This window comes from Pygoscelis adeliae, unplaced genomic scaffold, assembly GCF_000699105.1.
Source record: "Pygoscelis adeliae isolate BGI_AS28 unplaced genomic scaffold, ASM69910v1 Scaffold167, whole genome shotgun sequence".
NCBI classification, from domain to species: Eukaryota; Metazoa; Chordata; class Aves; order Sphenisciformes; family Spheniscidae; genus Pygoscelis; species Pygoscelis adeliae.
This window is the reverse complement of record NW_008825428.1, coordinates 3,996,070-4,009,708: the sequence shown is the minus strand read 5'-3', so window position 1 is coordinate 4,009,708 and position 13,639 is coordinate 3,996,070.

Below are 13,639 nucleotides of genomic sequence, written 5' to 3'. Positions count from 1 at the left end.
AAGTTTACATGGCCCAAAATAGTATGTTAGCCAATGGGTATCGTCTAGGAAAAAGTATAACAGGACAAGCATGTAATGATATTTCCCCAGAATATTCTCTCAGCCTCCAGCAATTCGTAGTGATTCTGAACAATGTCATCCTTTTTTTTAACTTTATAGATTCTTCTTCCATAATTTTAAGCTGTGTAGACTGCTAGCATCCACATGAAGCAGCTTTACAGTTCAATCACGTTATGTGAAGAGCTCCCTCCTGTTGTTTATTTTGAACTTATCCCTTGCTAATTGTGTTAAGTGCCACTTAGTTCCTGTATTGAAGAGTCAATGAACAGTACATTCCTGTTCTCTTTCTCCACGGCTTTCATGAGTTTCTAGCTTTCTATCATGCCCTCCCATGAATCATCGCTTTGTCCATATTGAAGAATCTAAACCTATTTATTCACTCCTCACAGGAAACTCCCTACATTTGACGATTCTTACCTTTTTCTGTACTTTTTCCTTTTTTTTGTTTTAATTATTATTTCTGCTTCATCTTTCAATATGGCACACATCAGTCAAGCTGCAAGTGTACTATGAATTTATTCAGTGACATAATCATGTTTCCTGTTCTGCGCTCTATTTCCTTCAGTCCTTAGTACTACATCAGCTTTTTGGCTACTATTAAAAACCAAGCCTATGTTATCAAGTTCCAGTTCTTGACTGGCAAATTATTCTGTAAGGTATCATTGAAAAAGTTAAAGTACATGTTCTTAATAAACTATTTATTTTAAATATACTAAAGAACTAATTAAAGCTTTGAATTGTATATCATTCTTTTGTCATGAAGCAAGTATTTAATATTTTCTCACTTTTCTAATATTTGCTCCTCTTTCTCCATAATATATTTTCTTTAATCTCAAAACAACACAGGTCAAAGTTTAGCTAAATGAAATCACAAGACTATATTGTCTCTTGTTAATGCTGATCATACCTCACTTAAAAAAATTAAATAAATGATTGAATATATAGTACTTCGCTTGGCAGTGCTACTTTAAAATTATGCATTTGGTTTATTAAAAAATCATGCTAATAGATTTACTAAATACAAAATTAATTTCTTCTCATTAAGGTTATTCTTAGACATAAATGTTTAGAAGTTACACAAATGGTTATTTATTCAAGATACTTTGTACAAACTTAGTTGAAAATACTTTTTAAAAGCCTTGTAAATTTTCAAGTTTATTTAATCATTGCAAAAAGAAACGACAGTCTTTTTTATTTGATATGATAGTTATGGCACCTTAACTTAAAATTGTTGGTTTATTCCCAAGTGCGATCATTGTAAAGAAGGACAGAAGAAAATACCACACAGAGAATAAACCACAGGCAAAATGTTTAATCCGATACCGCTGGCTTCATCGTTAATTACCTCTTAAGGGGCTAGGATGTCAATAGATAGTGATCTGGTATCTTGGAGTCTTTGCTGTTAAATGCATGATCAATACTAAATAGAATTTTAACTGCCCATGATTTAATTAGGAGTGGTTCTTTTTATCCTGCATACAACACCAGAATCTCACTCAATAAAGTACGAAGGAAGATTGCCATGTTGGTTGTGTATTCACTACATTCTGGGACTTTGCAAAAGAAATTGGGAAAGGAGACTGTGTTGTTACAAATTTGCAATTGGCCTATAACACGGAAGGAGTCAATCTTCTTCACTCTAAATTAATCTAGACTTTTGCAAGTACAGAAGACTGAGAACTACAGTTTTATATCCTTAATACTTTGCAGCTCCAAGAAAGAAAATTCAAATGGGATTTTAAACGGAGGCAATGAATTTTAAATGGAGCTTAGATGTATTTTCAACTGGAAATAACAGATTCCTTGAATATTCACCCTGTTCCTGTGCCCAAACGGGCACTGGAAAATAAAATCTACTAGCTGTGGAACATCTGGTCTTTTACCATGTGTAATACAAATACATCTAAACAAGACATCTTGCTCATCCTGCCATATGACTTACTTAACTACCTAGCCTGTTTCTGTAGAAGGTAAATGCTACAAGTAAGTAAAAAAGAAACATACAAGTGTTACAAAAGGGAATGTGGTTATCACTTCAGAAAATTGATTAAGGGAGTACATACTACCAAAGAGAAATCCGTGGACTGCAGGACGAGGGAAAACAGAGATAAGTGTGTGAAGAATATGACAGCAAAAACATACTAACAAAGACAAATGACTAGAATACAATGGTAATGCAGTTAATGATGGAAGAAAATAGAAGAGTTCAATATATATTTCTATTCTTTACTCAGAAGGAAACAGCATGATGAATCTTCTCATCACACAAGGAAGATAAAGTACTTTCCAGTCCATTAGTAAGCAAAGAGGTATAAAACAATATCTACATGTTGTAAACATTTAATGATTATATAAATTTTTAATAAATCTTGGAATACCACGGAATTTCCAGCAGACTGAAGACTGATGGTATTATACAACAACTTAAAAAAGAAGGAAAGTGACCCAAGTAATTGCAGGCTGCTACTCTTCCATCAAGTCTAAGGTAAAATGATGAAAAAATGGATCTGAGATTCAATTAACGGAGATTTAAGGTTAGGAACATACTTAATCTTATTCAACAAAGTTTTTTTGGAAAATAGCTGATGTGAAACAAAGCTAACATTTTTTTTAAAGAAGATTACAATGTTAGCCAGTTTAAATAGGTGCAGAAATATATAATAGACTGGGAATTCCACCATGCACCTAATAGCATTCTGATTTAAAACTAAGCACTGTATAGCATTTCCAGAATGTTAAAAACATGAAATTTGTTAATAGCTGCTAATCGACAAATCTTAAAAGTTATTGACAGTTCTCTCAATGAATTGATACGCTAAATCTTTTAAAATAAAATGTAAACAACCTGAACTAACTAAAACCTGGAAGTTTTCTTTCATAAAAGTACCCACAATGTATTTTATTTTGAACTAAACAAAGAAAAATATTTTTAAGAATCGAATTTTTAGGTTTGGGGGTTGTTCTTAAGCTTTTAAGATTTCAAAAATTGTTTTTCAGAACTGTATTTTCCTTTATAGTTTTTATTTTTATAATTTTGTTCTTGCAAGTAATTGACACTTAGTACCGATTGAAACATCATATGTTTTAGAGATATAAGTGGCTTTGTTTGTCCTGCATGAAGCAAAGATGTTTTGATAAACATTATGACAGAATGTCAAGTTATTTAATTCCATGACAAACATGCTTTAATCCAGAAAAAGATGTCTGTCATGTCCAAGTAGGAACTATCCCTTAGTACTAAAAGAGTAGAATGTTGAGCCATTATGCCTCACAAGCACTTCCCAGTTTTAAAAAGAAATTTCAGATTCACAAATCTCAAACTAACGGTCCCTATAATAAAGCCTATTTTTTTTAAACCTAATGTCATGAAATAACTCTGACTTAGGGATTTTTGCATAGAAGGAAATTTATATTACTGTTTTTCAACTGCTTCCAGTTTTACTGGTACACCTTCCGTTTTTAACACAACCATTTCAAATTCCAACATCTAAAGTCAAGGAATAAGCATCACGGTAGCAGTTTAGTATTATGTTACTCAAGACTACATTTCTGAAATGTATTTTTGTGGATTTGGTATGAATATTTGAGGTTTGTGTTCTCTTAATCTTATAACAAGGTCTAAAAAGAACAATTGACCATGATAGGAGTTCATAGAAACGGAAGCTGGAAATACAGCCAAATATTTTTAACATTATTCTTAATTAAGAAATATAAAAACCTGTCAGACTACATGGGGAATTTCTTCCTCTTTTGACAATAAAACAGGGTTCCTCTCTGAAAGTTTGGTTTTAGACAAGTACATGCTGTGCTTTTTTCAGATACACACATTTAATACAAGTGTAGATACAAGGATAACTATGATATTTAGGCCCTTATAACTGCAAGAGATCAGACAAAATTATCTACAAACCTGTCCTTACAGTCTGCTCATTAATGGGATAAACACATCTGATTACATAGGTATGCAGGAGTAGGAAGTGAAGAACTTTGTAATAGAAAGGTATGTTAGAATTTTCAATTTCTGGAGGTTAAACAAAAAGAAAGAAAGAAAACAACAAACTTTGAGCTAGAATGTGGCTGATTAATGTTTTCTAGACCTTTTCTGAAGTATTGGAAAGCTTTTATTTTTTATGATCTCTCAAAGGACTGGAAAGAATTGCAACCTCTGGTTGCAGTACACATGGAGCATATTGTAGGGCTGCTATGAAGTTACCCTTACCAGGATTAAGTTATACATAGAGGAAATGACTTTTCCAGAGAGCATTTTGAGGCATACAGGAAAATATGCTGACATTTTAAAGGAGTACTGGATATCTTGACACCTTGCACAAATGAAAAATACAAAAATCATGGAGTACTGTTTTTCTGCTACTCATCCTTTTACAGTTTGGAGAGTAGATAATTACTTCTATAGTACAAGTGATTTTAAATACCAATTTCAGAATCAGATAAGTCATGTAAGATGTCTATTTTGTTCAACTAACTATAATGGAAGCCTAAGATAACTCACTATCTGCAGAGGTCAAAAGAAAGTTAAGAGGAACCCTACCCACTGTGTCTTCCTGAGGTACCTGTTAGTGCTCCCTTACAATAGTACAGGGATATACTGCCTGCTAGAGATATACTCTGCTCTTTAATTCTACGTACTGTCTCTCCATATAAAATTCTGAAGTTATTTTTATTGGATGCTATTGAATATTTATAGAAAACAGCTGGTGTAATTCTATTGAGATTTTTCATAAGATTGTGTTCCTCACTTCATCTGTCACATTCCCTGTAGAGCTGAAACACTAGCAGCAAGCACTGAGCTCCATCTTGGTGGTTCTGCAGCACTAGGCGCTATATTATTATTATGGTTTTAATAATATGTAGCACCTGGGAGCCCTAGTTATCACCACCTACTTCAAAACAGGAGGAGGAACTCCATACTTCCAGCATACCACTGCAGAGTTACTTCTTAGCTTTTTCCTAATTTGTCAGGGATTTGTGTGACCACTGCCTATAAATTCTGTATTATAAAACCAAAAAAAACCCCCCAAAAAAACCCCAAAAAATCCAAACAAAAAAAAACCTAAAGCCCTGTGCTCTTTAGTATATTGTGAATTAAAATAAATAAATGATAATTTTAAAGACATTGCTAGCATTGTAAACTTTTCAGAGAAGACAAATTCTACTGCGTATCAGAAAGAACTACAATCTTTTAAATTGGTTGATTGCAATATTAGGGATTGAATGAGAAAAAGATGTAGATTGCAGTAATCTCTTCATATAGACACGTTATTTCTGTGTAGGTCCTGGTATTTATCAGTTTTTAGTAAAATTTATTCATTAGTAACAAAGGAATAACTTCTTGCCAATAAAATCTTTGAGAGGATGTTGAGCCTGGAAATCACCATTATTGTTGCAAAATTATGCTATCTACTTCCAGAAGGTCACACCTGACCATTTTCCTTACAGATATATGAGCTGCCTGCTAGAAATATTATTCCTGTCAAGAAAGTAACATTGCATCCACGTTAACAGCCTGCCCTCCAGGCCACTGATACCAGCTCAAACACCCCAGGCATCTTAAACAAAGTCAAGAATTTACTGTTAGTCTAAGTCTAAACAATCTAATCACAGTTATTAGTAGTCTTGTTACAATTATATTAACATTTACAGTTCAGATTGCCCAATTACTCAGCTCATTCCCAATAGTGGCACAAAGAAAACTGATATACACAAACTTTATAATATTGACCCCTTTCTCCAATGTTTTCACCCTCCCTGCACTCCTGGGTCCCAGGAGTGCTAGCAGGAACTGCAAGAAATCAAAGTCCCATGTTCTCCTCTGGAAGGAATTTGCTGTTAACTATGGCTGGGGTGGCTTCTTCCTCCTTTTTGCCAGGAGGAACATGGTGTTTATGTTAACAGTTTCTTCCTTCTCATTCTTGAAGTCAGTGTCACTCCGAGTCATCTTTTTACAGTTGCTAACACAGATGGCATAATTGCTTTTACTTCATTACTTGGTAATTCCATGTTGTATCTGAATTTTTTATATGTGATGTGGTTTACATTTCCTTGCTCTCCACATTATAAAAAAAACCCACCAATGCCCCCACCCTCCAAAAAAACCCAACAACCCAAAAACAGCTCCCAGGGTTGCATTTCTTTAATGACACAGTACTGACCATTTTTGAGCTACTTATATCCCTGGGGCGTCTGACACTACCCTGTGCTTGCACTTTCATTTTGTGCTATCATTTCATGTTTGCACTTTTGGAGGTCCTACTTACAATCCCCTGTTTTTCTGCAACAGCTTTCAAGTTGTAGTTTCCTAACAGCATAACTATTTTTTTTTATTAGCACAACCTCATCCTACATGTATCCTTTCTATGAAGTCATTAATAGTCCCCTCTACCAGAAATGGTGTACTAGAAGATACACATACATAGAACAAGCACATACAGACAAACGCGCAGTGCTGTGATAAGCATTTGCTACCAAAACCAGTTATCTCTGTTATATTACCAAAACTGCTCAATACCAGTAATTATGGTTATCTACCTAATACCTATGACTCTATATCTAACATGTAGATCAGAACTTTCAAGATGTTTTAAACATTTCTTGGATTTCATAGCTTTAAAGAAGATGCATACAGGCAGGTGCGGACTACAGCAATATAAAAGATTTTACAAGATTCATAGTTACATATGTTTCACTGGCAACCACCTGGAATCAACATACTGAAATAAATCACATTTTCCATTGATGGAATAATTATAAGTAGATTGCAAACACTGAGAAAACCTTATCAACTGAAACAGTTTTAATGAAATGAACAAAATGTTAGTTGCATGTAGGAGATAAAATTCACTGCAACATTATTCTTGCTGACTGCTGGAAAAAATTCTACGTACTATAAGGACTAGCCTTTCTTAGAGAAGGGCCTACTCAAAATGAACTCCCTCCATGACAAATATAGTACCAAACCCATTATAAAATTTATTATTTTATTGTGGTCACACTTTTGAGGAAAAAAAAGTTTTTTAAGGATAAAACTGTCTTGATGGCAGACTCATATGAACCAGAAAGCATTGCATTACCAGTAATTTAAAAGCATACAATATAGCTTTTTTTTCAAAAGAAGTAGGATTATGCTTGAGAAAGTTTGGAGGAGAAGTCCAGAACAGAAGAAAGTCCAGGAAGGAAATGCATGAAAATGCATGTTGAAGGTGAGAGAAAGAATGCACCAGTGAAAGGTAAAACTTTGTGATTTGTCACATTTTGTTATGGAAAGTTTAGAAATCAGCTTCTGAGTATCAGCTCAGCAAATTCTGCATGTAGCCTTGTGAAAAGACAAAGGAGAAACTTGGAACTATGTTTAGACTCCTGTTTCTTCTGGGGGAAAAAAAAAAAAAGAAAAAAAAAGAAAGAAACAAAAAGATGGATATTGAGGCTTGGCTTGAAGGCTGAATGATTTTATCAGAAGAAAGTTATGTTAAGACTCAACTAAAATAGAGATGGAGTATGTACTGGAAAAAAGAAATGCAAATGAAATACAAGGAGCAAGAAACCATCATTGCTGACATTTATATGACTTCTTATACTAACAAACAAGTAAGTGCTCTGTAGTAAGTGCCAATACAGTTTAAAAAAATACATTCTGAAACATGCTAAAATCTGAATGATTTTTCCATTAAATTCAAAAGACCTTGGTGTTCTTAATGCCATTCATGATAGTTGATGGAAATGACTCATCCTGCACACAGCATTTTGTAATATGGTTATGCAGTAACCTCATTACAACTTTGTAGGAAAAAAGCCTATTAGTTAATTAGGTAAGAAAGGCTGGAAATCTGGAGTGGAAGCTATGAAGAATTTCATGAGCTTAAGCTATTTGGGAATTCCATTGCAACAGAAGCAGAAATTTGCTGAATTACTGCCACCTAAACAAACCTGATGAGGAAGCAGAAGGCAATATATAACATAGCAACTTTGCTTTGAGGAAGTAGTGCTTATTATGGCAGCTAACATAGTCTTCTTTACCTATTCTCAAAATTTTCTTGGAACACCTGTTATTAATACTTGATTTGCAATAGATAGAACACATAAAACTATAGATGCTTCCCAAGATTCTGACAGACTCTGCTGATATTCCAAAATTTTCCCTTCGCTCTATTTCTTAAGAACTAATTATGACTTTTATCTATTTAATTAGTTTCCTTTTTTATTACAAAATGAAATAGCCACTTGAATTTGTTCTACTCTCAATATATTATCCAGTTCATGCTATTGCAACTTAACTTTGCAATTTTTTACTAATCAAAAGTCTAACAAGCCAAAATTCCAACTTCAGAAAAATATCCTGTGTTTCATTTCCAGTCAGCAGAAAAGATAATAACTTTTCTGGATAATAGACTTATGTTTCAGTCTACCAACAACACAATTCATTAGCTCAAGGAAACTTCTTAAAAATACAAGCAGCGTATTGTGAGTGTTCTGAGTTAGTAGAACTCAGTAGAGTCTAAACATATTAACAATATTTATGCCAGTGGATACACATTCTTCCATTTTTCAGTACAGCCTGTTTTGTTGGCAAAACTTTCACAGTATTTCAAACACTGCTGATATTTAGAAAATGATTCTTCTGCTTGAAAGTATATGCAAAGGCAGCTTTCGGTATCCTTCATAAGTTTTAGTTGGAAATAACACTTTTCTTAACTGCAGCTGTTTTTGAAAAATGCTGGTAATAAAAGCTTGCTTTACTTTTAATGGACAGTGCATCTGGTTTAACAGTCTGCCAGTCCCTTAATTCTTCAAGACAGAAGTCGTTTCAGTTTTTCCACTAATTAGAATTCTTGCATTTTGCTTGTTTTTCCTGTAATGGCAATGAGAGAAATGCAAAGAATTCTTTGAAATAGGATGTACCCTGGCGTAACATCTATCATTCTAAGAGTGTATTTCATCCAAAGTTGAATCATAATAAATTAGCAGAAGTTTAATAATGATACTCTGAAAAAAACCTAAGTATAGTTAAAGTATGAACATTTTTGTCAAGAGTTACAGCCATATCTATAGTGTCAAAACATATCTTGTTCATACTAAAAAATAATACACCTGTTAATGCAGTACAAGCAACTAATTGCTCTCATATTGCACAAATAAGCTATGCCTGCAAACCCACTTTCTTGTACAGTTTACAAAATGAATAGAAATAAGCAGACAAGATAAGAGTGGGAGGGGACATCATTAAACAGTATATTTAAGAAGTATGCACCACTTCAGTATGTCACTTACTGTCTCACCTAATTTATCCTTTATTTTTTAATACAGGCCAGTATTTGTATAATTACACAAGTAAAAGAATTCATGCAAAAAAGTGAGTTTACAGTGAGTTTAAGTGACAGACTTCAAGAGGTAAAGGGCAATTTAGTTACAGGGTTCACTGTTAAAGGTCTCTGTAGAAGATGACAGGAAGGTGAGAACAGGTAAAAAGATGCAAAGATTACATAGACAAATAAGATCTGTACCACAGAGCAGAATGCAATTTAGTGAGCAATTTTGAGAGTTTGAAGGTATTAGGATTTAACAGAAGTTCAAGACGGTAAAATATTATAAAATGATACATCAGGAACAGGGTGGAATTCCCAAGAAAAAAACATTTTTGTTTTCAATGCCTATGTCTATCATCACCAAAGCAGGACCCTGTGACTGGTCTTTTTGCAGATGCAGAGAGCAGACCATATAAAACACAGTGGGTGACTGGACTATCTCGGAGGGGTTTCTAACACAACTGGGAGAGGAATGTCTACAACAAACTGGAAAGCATGTGATTTCAGGTCATCAAAAATACCAATGCCATGTAAAGAGTTTTGTTTGCCTGTTTTACATCTTTCCTCATCGTTCCTTTTTTTTGTGAGAGTGTACATTTTGCAAGACAAGTGCTTGCTACACCACTGAGCACAGTGATGTGATGGGAATGGGAAAGGCCTCTGTCTAATGACAGGACACATTCTAAAAAATGTTTCGTTCTTAAAAAATGGTTTAAATTCCCACAGTATGTACCACATATAGGTAGATACATAGTATCATGATATACAGTAACATATTTTATAAATAGGAAAAGACAAAAAGACTTAAAATACCTTAATTGTTTTACTGCTCCCATGTTTGAATACCTTCCATACAAAAGAAATAATTTACACAGCCATTTCAATGGGAAACCACATCAAAATATACCAAAGTCTAAACACAGAGCTACAGAAAGCATTTTTTCTGCAGTCAATGACTTTTAGAGATGGCAGGAATTCCAGGCTAACCTTTGGAAGTATTAAATCATAGAGAAAAGAAGTTGGTGAAAGATATGAAAGAAATTCTCTAAAAATCTGATTTTTTCAAAGTAGAATGACAGCTGTTTAAGGAAAACTTGAGAAATTAGTCTGCATGGGAAAGCAAATGAGACTATGCTACTTTAACAGAAGCTCAAACAGAAGGTGAAAATATACAGAAAAATCACATCTCTAAACTCAGCGAAGAGTAGCATTGACAGAATGGTAAATAGAAAGCTTCAAACTTCAAGAAATCGTAGTCTGGAAATATTGGGAAATGCAAACATTCAGTGGAATGAGTTAATTCACTTCATATTCATTTAAATCTAGAAGATATTTCAAAATACATAAAAAGATATTAAATCCCTGTGTGGATTTCTCTGGTGTTATGCTCACCCTTCCACTGTCTTTCTGGGTCTTTGAGTTGATGGTCTGGGAAGGGGGTGTACAGTGAGCTGTGAACATCCCAAGTCCTCCACCAGAGGAGTATCATGTCGATGGTATCTTCTTCCTCACTTTAAGATTGCTTGGGCTCACTTTCATATGTTTGCTAACATGCTCTATGGCTTGCTTTTTTTGGTCTGCAAGTCCACATTATATCTGAATTTACTATGTATGGTGTATTTTACCTATTTGGATACTTGCGTGGGTTGTGTTTTTTTAAAAATCTCTTTGTGACCTTTAAACTGGTTTTACACAGCTCTTAACGCTGCATCTCTCTGATGACTAGTAATGTCCATTGGTGAGGCCCTGGGGCCTCCAGTAGTAACTGGTGCCTGTACTGTTAAAATTCTTGCAATCACCCAATGCCCATACTCTTCAATGCTGTACTGTATTCTAGGGTCATAGACAGTTCTTGTTACACAGAGTAAATACTTGCTATTACTCTGTTGGTTACAAAACACATGTAACAAGGCATTACACACATTTATACCAAAGTAAGCGAAAGCTAAAACAAAGTCTGTAATTATCACTTGGTCATTAGATCATTGCTATTACAAGCTAAACCACAACTCCGAGCTGCTCAGGACAAGTCCTGATGCATTTGAAGCCTGTGTTGTTAGCGTAACACAAATCGTGTAAGCCTGTTACAACTGTACCTCAATATTCCCTGGGTTACAAGGCTATGCTTCTGCACTTGTCAAGATAGCAAAGGTCACTAACAGCGAAGGAGATAACAGGAACAAGAAGAGAAACACCAGCAGCCTGCTGTCTTTAGGAATAGGCTTTCAGTACTGAAAGTCTCATTTAATGCATTACACTCAGAAACGTGACTGCAACTGAATGTGAAAAAATTTATTTCAGAAAAATAAAAAAAGGGAAAAATTCTGATAAAGTTGTTTCTCAGGCCAGCAAAACCTATAAGCTGACAGAAATTATTTTTTAAAATAAATGCACTGGCACATAGACACAATTATAATAGATGAATGATTGATAATAATGTTGCTACCTCATATACAAGCCTGAAATTAATATGATGGGCTTTAAGATACCAACACAGTAAACCTACCAAACTGTCCTTTCAGTTGAAGTCACTTAAGACTTACTCAAATGAAAAGTGGATCAAAACTTCACAGTGAAAGTGAATAAAGCATTACAAAGGTGCATCACAAGGATTTAGCCAGAAACGGCTTAATCCTTAGAAACTGGTTGGGTTTTGTGAATTCTGAAATAATTAGTTTAATGGCAAAGAATGTATTATAATCTTAATCTTACAAAGGATAATTTGCCTTTGAGAGTTTCCATACATCATCTAAAGAATATTAATCTCTTCATGATTTACTCCTCAAGATGTTTTTTTTTTTTGTCTGACAATTTCAAAACTGACCCTTCTGTACATAGAAAAAGGATTTCCCACATATACACTTAGTATTTGTTCCATTCTGAACACACCTTCCTTTAGTCAGCTCACCAACTAACTCTTTTTAGAGTCAGATTTCATTTCATAAGAATGAACATCATTCTTTGAAACTTTAATACTAACATTAGCTAAACACAGCTCCTTTCAGTGCTTTCTAGAAACTTATACATCTTTGCAAAGAACTGTTAACTTTGATGAGTGATTTTCCTTTCACTCCAACCAGTTTTAAGATGATTGGGAGTACTCATTATGAAAGTACTGCTCTAAAGTAAAAGCATACTCTGCAAACCTTGTCAATCACATTTTGCAGAGAAGTGTCTGGGTGCCCATAACTTCCCCTGCATATGGCATCTTCTGACTCCTCATGTCACAGTTGTGGACAATGCTTCGGTGCTCTAGAAACCCGTAAATGCTGTTCAGTATTCATAAGCAAGAAACAAGGCCACAGTGGGAAATGACACATTAGGGGTTTTTCCATCTTTTACATGTGCAGTTCATTGTTTTTCTATGTCTTTTGTTGCTGTCTTTAAGTCTGGTTTTATTTTCTGCTTCATCTTAAGCCTCCTGAGTCCTTATTGTTGTTCCACTTACATTTTAAATTGCTTCATTTGTTAAGATAGTGGAAACTTATACATTGTTTATTCAAATGACTATATGATATTATCATATTCTCATACTCTAGAACATACAATGCCGTCATCATCCTCAACTCTATAATACTGATCTTCCAAAGTTGTTTTAAATGTATGTGCAATAATTTTCCTCCTACCCTAAGAACTTTGTTATTCATACAATAGCATACCGTCAAAGACATACGGGGTGACTGAATTTGTTGTGAATCATTTATAAATCCAAAGTAAAGCCAGAGTTACAATGCAATACATATGAATGTTATCTCTGTGTACACAGGACTCAAGCAATACATAAAAGCAAGAAACACCAAAACAACAAAGGCCTACAGTACTACATAACATGGAGTTTCTGCCTTGGCAACTTTAACAATGTTGCCTTGTCAGAGCTGCCAACAGTTTAATCATAAAATGGTGACATTTCTGGTGGCAACTGATTTCCCCCAAAGCTCAAAGTTTTGTTGATTGCAGGACTGGAGTGCTGGTTAACATGAGGGTAGACCCAAGTTAAAGACAACAGCAGCAATAACAATTAAAAAATACAAACATAATCCAGGGTAATTTTTTAAATAACAGTTAAAGTTTAAAAAAAAAACCAAACAATATAAAGGTTGAACTAAATGCAGCTCTAGCGCTGATAAAAAATGCATTCACATGAGTAAAAATGAAGCTTTATCTGACTAGCTAAACAGGATGCCTTGAATTTAGTGGTGTTCTTTACTAAATCAGTGTTCACTATTGTATGATTTCATGAAAATATTTTCTAATGCAGAATT